Genomic DNA, 11,450 nt, shown 5'->3' with positions numbered 1-11,450 from the left:
AGAGTTAACACACGATTCACTAATTCTTTCTCCCCTCTGTGGCTTGTACAGCCCTTCATCTGGGGTGAAATTCACTTATATTTATTATGGCACCTTGCAGAAATCCTGGCAACCTCCCCTCTGTGGCTTGTACAGCCCTTCATCTGGGGTGAAATTCACTCATATTTATTATGGCACCTTGCAGAAATCCAGGCAACCTCCCCAAAAAGCCTTTCTGTATAAGGAGGCAGGAAGGAAATAAGTTAGTGAATGTCAAACACACAAACCCTCCTGTGTTGTTTTGGAAGCAGGGTGTCTTCTCAGCCTTTCTGGAGTGGTGGAGAAAGTATTTCAAACAGGAAAAGTCAGACAAAATCAACTTTAATTCTTCATTTACTTAGAAAATTGAGACTATGGAGGTATAACAAAACAGCAGTCAGTCAGCCTCTGGATACTACCCTGATTAATACAGAACAGCCAGACATGGTTCTGGTCTTGTAAAGTGAACCTGTGTGCAGCTGTTGAGACTAGCAGAGAAAACATGATTGTGAAAAGGAATATTTTAAACTCAAATGGAAATGCAGGTCAGATTTGTAGCTGTGGATCAGAGTGAAAATTCCTGGTTTATTACAGTGGCAGCAGCCATAGAGCCTTCAAATGGACTTTAAGCATTTAAACAACTTCGGCTAACCAAAACATGACACAGTCAGGCTGAGAGAAATCAGTTGATGTTTCAAACAACTTAGAGATTTATATTTTTTTGAATGTTTACAATATTTGGGATGTTGCATGAGACTTCTTCTTCCATCCTAGTTTTGTCTCTTCAGACACAGCACATCTTTACACTGTAACATACAGAAATGCCACCAAGCATTCAGACGGCTTTAACTGAATTCCCTGGATTTGGGGTGTTTGTTCTGGGAACGTTTGCAACACCCTGACAACCTATGTTTGCTCCTGCCCTGACTTACTGATAAATCTTCTCAACCCTCACCTAATTTCTGTCCTTGGGAACAAACAGGCAGCTTAATATTTCTGAGAGGAGGTTGTATATCTAAGAGCAGCAGATATATCTAGATGGCTCCTCAGAGCGGCGGAATCAGTGGGTAGGCAGCCTGAAGCACCAGGGTGGTCACTCTGGGCAATAAAAAGACCTGGGAAGAAAAATACATCTCAGACTTTGAGAGCTGTTTTCTGGTTCCCTGTGTTTGCTCCTGGGATTACTGGAGCATGATGGCTACTCTAAGCTTGCAATACTGTGGGCAGGACCTGATGAGGATGGGGGACACAGTCTGAAATCCTCCCTTGCTCCCATTCTCCATGCTCAGGGCTCCCTGTCAATGAGCTGCCTCTGACAGCCTGGCACAGTTGACATCATGAAGAAGCAGCCCTGGTTTATTTGAAACAGGGAAATTCAGTGATAAAATTCAGTGGCTGGTAAAAATGTTGCTGTGATAGTTAAACATGGGGTACAATACTGCTCCCTTCACACGATGGGATCTCAAGAGCCAGGGATACATGAGATGGGTTTTTTCTTATCAAAGTTTTCAAGATGGGGGAAATGTTTTGACTTATTTTAAAATATAGAAAGGAGAAGAAAAATTAAAATTTAATTTTATTAGCAACATTTTTAATTTAAACTTTTGAAAAAGAAAAAAAAAATCATGGGGGAAAAAGACCCTCAAATTCATCTGATTTGATCCAGTCCCGCCAATGTTACCTGAGGCTTCAGTGGGATTGGAGCAAGGTCCAGGCAAAATTTTCTTGTCAAACAGAAGCAAATGAGATTTCAATTTCAACTTAACTACACCAGTATGCCCTTGTAAAACATTTAGTAAGCCAGGTAATTTCATGTCTGGCACCAGAAATGTTTAAAACAAGACATGAAAAGCACTTCCAAGAGGCACAGGATTGCTGTTCATAAAATCCTACTAAAAAGAGAAGTTCAGAGGGAGATAAATAAACCTCTCTCCTCAGACCCAGCATTTGAGAAGATATGAGCAGGAGGATAGCCCGACTTTGCTGCTAGAGCTCATTGCAACAGAAACTGGGGAGACACAAAGAGTAAATCACGCATTTGTGTCCACCAGAAAAGATTTTCAGTTACAGGGAGAAGGGAAACCTCCTCCTGTCATGCCTCCTTGTTCTCTGTTAATTTCTTATCTAGTCCTTCAACACTGTGTGAACAAGGTTAAGTTCCTCAGCTGTTTCCTTGCTGCACTCCCTATTCTGCATTAATCTCTTGGGGGGTTTTAGGATTTTTTTGCTAGCTGGAACAGGTCAGAAACTAAGCCCTCTACTCTGATGCCCTGATCCCTGGAGAAGCTGAAGTGACAACACAGACCAACACTTTTCACCCAAGAAGGCAGCTCCCAAAGGGACATGAGAGGCAGGAGCCCAGGCAGACAGGGGGCTACAGCATTACCCTGGGAAAGGCAGGACCATCAGGACACTGTTCCCTGCACGTCTTTCCTGTATGCAGCTCCTAACTTGGTGGCAGACCATGGGAAGGAGGAAGGAAGACCCTTTTAATGCTTAAATTCATCACTATATCGAAGCTGAGGGAGTGAGCCTTGTGTCAACCACACAACGTCCCACCTTGTTACTGTTATCAGTTGTGAAAACTACACATCTGTGTCCTCAGGGGCAAATTTCCAGTACCTTTAACACTAGGCAAATGTTGAAGCTAAGAGTGTCTTGGTATTTAAGCCTTCCAGCCCTTAACTCCTATGGTTCTTGTGTAGGTTAAGCATTAGTGGCTCTGGGCTTACAATGGATCATCGGGGAATAACTGTGAATATTCTAAAATTGATAGGTTCTTTTTCCCCCATGCACTACTGATTTTTGCTGTCAACCATAAGCATAGCCTGACACAGAGCAAGACCTTTGAAGGGCCACACACACACACTGTGCTGAAGCACAGAGATAACTCACAGGCTGATACAGGTCAGATAAACTGGGTCCTCAATGCAGAATGAGACCTATTCCATGCCCTGCAAACAATCACCCATGATGGCTCACAGTGACAGTGTGAGGCAGGTAGGGAAACAAGTCATCAAGATACCACCATGCTGAAGCAGAGCACAGATGAGAGGTGGCATTGGAGAGCAAGCAGAAAACTGCAAATGAAACGTGGTTCTGCTTCCTTTGCGTTTGCATTTTACTCACAAAGTGGACTGCTGAGAAGGAAAAGTGCTGGCACCATGTTCCTACTACTGCAGCTTGAAAGCAAATTGTGAGGTCATGATCATGATTATGATTGTATGATCATTATTTAAAGCTATAAAATCATTGTAGGGCTGGGCAAAGGGGAAAACAATAGACCTAAAAGGATAAAAAAGAATTCTGATGACATATCCATAAGGTATCAAACTATGTGAAGCTTGCTCACTCTCCTCCCAGCAGAAGAAGGTGAGCCATGAGCTTCCTAATTTTTAACATGAAAGCAATCATAACATTTCAGGCTTGTGACTGAGTGTCCTGGGTTCAGCAGTAGCAGTCATGTTTTTTTTTTCCTTTGTGGTAGCTGGTGCAGTGCTGTGTTTTGACTTCCAGCCTGAGAACAGTGCTGGTGAAACCGATGTTTTCGGTTGTTGCTAAGTGATGTTTACCCTGACCAAGGACTTTGTGAGGCTCATGCTCTGCCAGGGGGGAGGGGAAGCCGGGAGGAAGCAGAGATGGGGCTCCTGACCCGGGCTAGCCAGGGAGGTATTCCATACCACAGCACGTCATGCCCGGGGTGGGGGGTGACTGGGAGTTACCCGGAAGGACACGGGCTTCCGGGTGGAACTGGTTTTCTTGGCCGGTGGTATCGTATTCTCTTCCCTTGTTATTTTCCCTTATCATTGTTGTAGTTGATAGTAGCGGTGGTGATTTGTGTTGTACATTGCTTGCTGGACTGTTCTTGTCTCAACCCGTGGGAGTTGCACTTTTTCGATCCTCCTCCCCATTCCTCCGGGAGTGGGGAAGGGGAGAACCCCGGTGGGGGGGGGGACACGGACCTCGATTGTTGTCAGCTCGGCACCACTCACTGGGAGTGAGTGAACAAGTTACCTGACTGGGTTTAAACCACGACACTGAGGTTGAGAAATACAATTCCTTTTGCTCCACAGACAGACTTTACGAGAGGGAAAATCTAAAGGAATGTAGGATACAGCTGGACAAGCACATTTATGCAGTGGTCTGCATTGCCTGTCATTGCTATGCTTATCAGACCAAGACTAGTAATATGCTTGAGTCAGAATGCTATGTATAACAGGAGAACATTATGCTTGCAGCTTACCTTTGCTCAGGTGTTTGTTATGGGCTCTGTATACAACCCAGGTTTACACTGATAACAAACATTGGTGGTCAGGATGTGGTTCTTCCCTCAGTTTTTCCGTCTCACAGGCTTTCTGCCAGTGCTTTCAAAGAAGAGCCAACCAATAGTGGTGCAGACAGACACAGATCTGCTATCTTCATGGCATGCATTAGTGGAACCACCCCAGTGTCACAAGTCCCCAGCTTGCACAAGGCCTCGGCATGATAATCATGGCTAAGATGAAGTACTTGCACAATCTCTAGTCATTATTTAATCCAACACCTAGGGCAAAGTGTCAGGCTGCTGTCTGGCAGAAGTGCAGAGTAACATCAAAGGCTGTAAAATTTCTTCCACAATCTTTCTCAATTTAGGCTCAGAAAAACACAAATAAAAATGTGACTCATATTCTGACAGAGCAGATGAGTCTCAGCCTCCATTTTGACCAACACATGAGCAGGCATGTTTCTGAGTATCACTGTCCTCTTTTCTTGATCAGGCAGGTTTCCTTCCAAAACAAAAGCTAAAACGTTGCTCACTACATGAGAGCTAGAAAGCCTGTTTCTTCCTCCACCCTTCATTAAAGCATACTTGCAAAGGCTAGCCCATGGGCAGCAGGCACAACTTCTCTTTGAAGTGCATGAAGACTGAAGTACAAAAGAAATATGGATTCATGTATTTTTCCCAGTTACTCAGTTAGCCTAGAATTCTCTGTGGAGTTGCTTAAATACACACGCATGACTTGTGCGTGCAGGTGTCACTAGGGGAATGGAGAGGAATACAGGTATCCCCCTAACAAAAAATTCCCAAGTCCTTATACGAGCAGACAGCAAATGAAAGCTCCTCATACTAGCACAGATGAAATTCACATAGGTATGTATCTCCCACTGTCATCCCTCCCTGCCAACACACAGCCTTGAATTTCATGAGGGTTTTATGCTTTTCAGCAGCATTTTGATTGTTTGACCCATTGGATCTTGGCATCACCTGGAGTTTCATCTAACGCAAATCTAGCATGCACCTAGAAGTCATTCCCACCAGAGGATGGGAGCCACAAGGCAGAGGCTGTTGTAGAGAGCAGCCTCTAGAGAGAAAGTTATTCCATCCCAAGCTAAAATCAGACAAAACTGCAGCCTAGAAATGCCCGTTTCTCTCCACCAGGTCCCTTTAATGCTTATGGCAACTTGCTCCCCTGACAAGCTATCTCCAGGAGAAAAGAAGCCCTAATTAGAGCTAAATTTGGACAAAGTTGCTCTATGGTGCTGCAGAGAAGCTTTCTGACAGCAGGCCAACACTGCATGAACATGCTTGCCTGACAGTTCATATTGGATCAACACACTACAAGATGATGTAGCAGCCCAAAACAGGCTGGAGTCGGACATGAACATGCAGTTCACCATTAGCCAGAGCATCTGACACAGAAGTTGTGCATGTTTTTAATTTACAGCCTGTCTTTATGCCAGCCATAGGACAGAGAGCCAACAGGCAACAGGCACAGCTTCTCTTCACCTGGTCCGTCGCAGAGCTTGCTGGTACAAAAGAAATCACTCAGCTATTCAGCATATTTAAAACTTCTGATTGAGGTTTTTTTAAGGAAACCATCACTCTATGTCGTTATGCCCAAGAGTCATGGTGTTAGATTTACTGTGACATCGGACTATGGCTTCATCATTGACTGATTCTGCCTCAAACCTTGTACCAGATGTATTTCCAAGAGTATCAAATTCAACATTTAAAAGGAGTTTCAGTAAGAAAGGGTGATGCCAACAGAGGTCAGTGTATCACCGTAACTCAGTCTCTCCTAATCCTATCCAGTAGAAATAGGGCACCTTGTAGATCACCCAGGTTTTTCTAATAGGGGAAATAACTTTAAAAAATATATTTGTAAGTAACACCTTTTAAGAGGAATAATCTTAGTCACTAGCTCATCCTAAGTATTGTAATAGAAGAATAAAAACAAAACTCCCCATTTTTAAAGGAAAAGAAAGAACTTCAGTGAACCTAGCATTTTTTGATGTTAATTCCTCCCCCACCCCTCAAACACACACAAATATTTAAAGCAGATGCTGAAAATAAATGAGAAGTTTATAAGATTACTCTATGTGGTTTTAATTATTAGAAAGGTCACTAATGTGTCAGGAAGTGCACCTTATGAAATACAGCTCACCGTAGGACGTTGCCTTTGCATCAACAAACAGCTGTACATGGAAATGTGCTGTTCAAATGGATAAAGGCATTTGTTAGAGTAAACAGGAAGGTCACTTTCTGCCCTATTGAGAAATCCCAACTGACACACTGTAGAAAATAGCAACTCTTCCTCAGCGACTTGCCTCTTAAGGAAAATCAAGAGCAATTCCTAGGATAGCCACCTCGAAACCACCCACCCCCGGCAGCTTTGGCACCTGCATGCTGAGCAGAGATCACCTACACTGAAGAAGTGGTGAGGGGGCACTCACTCAGAGCTGACTCAAGTTACTCCCACTCCATCTTGTGAAAGTGGGTGCAAACAGCCCTCATTGGCACCAGCAGTGAGTAGGAGGAGGATGGAGCAACAGCAGCAGCAGCCAGAGGAGGAAAGATGCAGTCTGCAAGGCTTGTTATCAGCTTTAATTCTGGGGCATTAATTTTTGCCTTCCCACCTCTCAGCAGTTACTCCCACTAGTTCCTATTACCAACCCCTACCACAGTCCCCATGTCACCAAAACCCACCAGGCGTTAGAGGAGTAGGCAGCGGATGGGATTTTGCTGGGACCTCCAAATCTGCTAAAGATTGCTTAAGCAATTCTGGTTTTGCCTCAGTTACCCAAGGGTAGGGATGATAGCAGTGATCTTTCTCCAGCTTTCCCAGACAGGCAGTCTCTGTGTATCTGTACCATGTTTTCTCTAGCAGGCTATCAACTCTCCTTGGTGTCCTTTACACCCCATTCTCGTTCTGCACTACTACCGGAGACTCCTTTTGCAACCAAAGGAAGTACATAATTAAAAGGTGCAATACAGTAGCCTCGAGTAGGCATATGGAATCAGTCTGCTCTGAGTTACACCCTAAAGCTGCCTGTTTCTCTTCTCCACGCGAGGAAGAATTTGTTGGTTTCAAAGCAGTAACTTTTCATCAAAGAGCACAAACAAGCTGTCTGGAGGAGTGGAGATAGCCCTGGCCTGGGCAGGAGTCTGGCAGAGAGGACAGGAGCACAGAGTTGTGGGCAGTCATCCCAGGAGCACTGCCTGCAAAGTATTAAGTGATTCTGCACTGGAGGACGCAATGCCAGGTCCCAAACTGTTCCAGGCCAGCACAAGCACAACCTTCCCAAAGCCAAGATAGAATAGGCAAGTTTGGCCATAGTACTCTTCCTTTTTTTTTTTTTTTTTTTTTTTTTTCTTTTGACAGAAGTAATTTATGCCAAATTACTCAAAAAAAATCTCCACTGTCCCCAAAAACATTCATGCTACAATTCCTCTCAAGCTCATGTTTTTCACTCCTTTTCTCCACAGAAATATCCCAGGTCAATCCTTGGTGTGTAGTTCCTAAGAGAAAGCAAACACCTGTTTGAGCCTTTCTGTGTGTGCGTTGAAAAGATAATTTTATGTCATATTTCCACTGATTGTGGCTGTACTGGCTTCACTGAGTTCCAATCACGTGAGCAAGTCCAAGGTGCTCCAAAGGAGCACGTGCAAGTGCAGGGGAAGGATAGGGAAGAAAGAAAACTGAAGGTGGGATCCAGGTACAGGCACAGAGCATGGCATAAGGCAGGACTAGTTAGTCCTTAAACTTAGTTAGTCTGCCCTTTCCCTGCCACACAGCATCTGGCAAGGCATTCAGGAGATAGCTCAAAACCCACTCATAGGCCTTTACAGATGGGACAGAGCAGGAGAAGGAAGGCCACTGACCAGGCCTTCAAGGCGAACTGATAGTGCCTTTGATACGGAAAGCTTCTGGATCCATACACACCTTAGTTTTCCTACAGCAAAGTTAAATACTCCCAGATGAAAGAATACTTCCCAAGATGCCCAACATCCCAAACCAGAAACCAGCCCAATACTTCATATTACAAGCACTGCTCCCCTTATTTGCTCCAGATCAACTTCAAACTCCTTGCCTTTCTTGTAGCTTACCTCTCACTGCTCCATACACCCAGATGACATTGACATGGAGGTAACTCCATCATCCTACATAGTCCCAAACCCTGCATCAACACTTCTTACCACATTAAATACAAATGGGTCCATTGTGGAAAAGCCCAGCTGTTTGGGTCTGAGGTGATTTTAAAAGAATAGTGAAGATCTTTGCAAAAGGTGTGGGAGAGGGCAGTTCAGCTTTTCCCCCACCACTGTCTCCCTTTGGAAACAAGAAACTAATCAGCAGGCAAGGAAAGCCCTGCAGAGGATGGAGCAAGCATCTTCAGAGTCCTCCAAGGGTCCTTCCAGATACAATTGCTCTATTTCAAGCTTTACTTCCAAACTACGAAGCCCACCTTCCTGTCTCTTGCTTTCTGCCACAACTGCCAGCAATATGTCCCCCCCCTCTCTATGCCTTCACTTTTCAACACCACCTCGGCTTCCATGTTAACTCTCACCTCTGATAGCTCCTTCCATTTCCCTTCATCTTTAAATCCTTCCAGTGTACCAGTGCTGTGATACCAGCCCTTTCCAGAAGATACCACAGTCTTAACATGGTATTCACACATATCCTCTCTTCCCTAACATGACTTGGGTACTGCTAAACATACACATTCTTCTTTAAGAAGACAGCAGCTGATGAGGACGAGGGTCTTACACATCCTCAGAGGCTATCACTGCTTGCATTTACAGCTTGCATGAGTGTTATTTTGGGGCAGCAGGAGAACCCAACACTAACACCAACTGTATTTTTTGACTTTCAGGTTGTCAGTACTGCAACAGGCAGCACAAACACACTCAGTAAACCAGCACTTTCAAACAGCTCAAGCTACCTACAGTCTTAGACAAAACAATCTACAGCTGTTTCTGCCCTTCAGCCACCCTTTTGCAGACACCCAGTTCCTGCTCATACACCTCCAAAGGACAGGCCTTGCCTCTTGCTTCTGCAGCCATTTTCCCAGTCAGGCCTGTCTGCTGACCAAAGTCACCCCTCAGGTCACCCGATAGTCCTGTTAATAGTTCATAGGCAAGTGGCTTCTCATTATCCAAGAGTATTTTCACGTGAAAGGAGTTCAAAGTTCGGTGTCTCTGCTCTGTAATCTCATTACCCTCTGAAATCTGAGTCCACATTGACAAAGAGAGGTAACAGCAAGAAGGTAGCAAAGGTCTGGATTCAGCGTTTCTAAGTAAGTTTAACACTGATGTGAGCAGGGAGCACAATAGGATCAAAGTAAAACAAACAACTATGGAAAGCCAGGTAATTTCAACAGGGCAGCTACCTCTGCTCTGCCAGGGACATATTTACCTGCAGTAGGTAACTCTTGTGAACTTTCTACTTAAACTTCTCTACTTCATGTCTGTCCCTTCTCTCATTAGTGAGGAGGTTATAGTTTCTCTTTAAGATAGGTAGATAATCAGAACAAGAAATAGGCAAAGATTGCTAGGAAAAAAGATTATGTCTCCTTATCCAGGATTATTTTTACGTCTTCTTTCCTGCCCAGAGTCCTTGGCATGACAGTAAAAAACAGTGAAGCAAACCCTACACACCTGTATTTGCCAATTCCAGGCATGTGACAGCATGTGGGTGCAGCAGCAGCAATGCCAGCCCAGCCATGATGTTTAACTACTACCTCCGTTCACATCCTAGCTGCATTTATGAATATTTGGAGACCCTCAGTTTAGATTTAACAGGTTTTCTTGAAGGCATGTATTTTTGGGAAGGCAAAGAATGACAGTCAGGTTGCCCCACAAGGGCCAGAAAACACGAGGACCAAAATCTTCCCAGTTGAATGCCTATTTCCAACACACACAAAAGTATGCAAGAAAAGTAAGATTTATCCAGACTGGTATAGCTAAATATACATTAAGCATAGTAAATACTTAGAAAAGTTTATAAAATGCAGGATGTACAAACCAATCCCTTACAAGAGAAGCCAGCTTTCATCAGTCACTGCTAGATCATTGACAAGATGTTTTGTGTTCTGCCTGTGATCTACACTGTGAAGACGCTTCATTAGCAGGTTAACCCTGTGCAGACAGCATCCTCCCTGCTACGCTTCTCACTGTGTGGGGCTGACCCACACCAACCACGTACTCAGTCACACAGTCACTATCTCAGAGAGTATCCTCACCAAGGACTATAGATACTGCATTGTTCCCTACACAGACAAAGAGAATAAAGCCAGTCCCATATCCCCTGGTTTTCAATCAGTGCTTTTTTCTAGGAAGCAAAATCATGAAAGAGCAGCTTCTGAAATCTGAAGAGAAATGAAGTAGTGGGCCCTTGGGTAACAGAGTGAAATTCATCTTCAAACCTTTCTTTACTTTGGGAAGCTGTGCTACACCGAGAAAGATCCAAGAGCACTCAGACGCTGGAGTCTGAGAGCAGCATGCACAGTATCTCCATTTAGAGATGGAGGAAGGAGTAGCTGAAGAATTACAAACCAGTGAGCCTGGCTTGCGTGCCCAAGCAAGCTCAAGAAAAAAATTATGAGGGTATTGAGGATTTCTAAAGTGTAAGTTTTTCAAAACTATCTATTTTCCTTTCTGGCAGAACATTTAACATAATGGATAGGCAATTTTGCAAATAATTTGGTATTTTTTTATTAAATAAGGTATCTGCACACACTTCTATATTTTTTCTTTTTTTAATTAAAGGTTAGGACACTTGACTTGCCTCCAAATATCCTACCTTCACTTTCCTCTCCAGATGGGGCAAACAGGAAATCTTGCATAATTGTCAACATCCCTTATACCAGTTTGGCATTGACATGGTGCCAAAGGAGCATTTAACACCTTTGCTCTTAAAACACCCCAGCAGCTTAATTGCGATTGGAATTATGACTAGGAAAAAAACAACAGCCCAGTTGTTGAGCAAACATTAGAATGAATTGAACGTTTTATTTCTCAATCAAGTTGTCTTTGTGCCGCTCTATGGAATCAACTTGTTCCCAGAACAAGGTCGGAGTGAAGCAGAGCAATGGGCCAAGAGCGTTTGTTCTATTTTACCAATGATTTGGCCAAGTAGCACAGAAGCAAAGAAATCAGCCCGGCTTGGCTC

Source organism: Pezoporus occidentalis, unplaced genomic scaffold (assembly GCF_034315485.1).
Source record: "Pezoporus occidentalis ecotype Australia unplaced genomic scaffold, CSIRO_AGI_Poc_V1 ctg32, whole genome shotgun sequence".
NCBI lineage: Eukaryota > Metazoa > Chordata > Aves > Psittaciformes > Psittacidae > Pezoporus > Pezoporus occidentalis.
The sequence above is the reverse complement of the archived record's forward strand: the minus strand, read 5'-3'. Positions refer to the sequence as shown.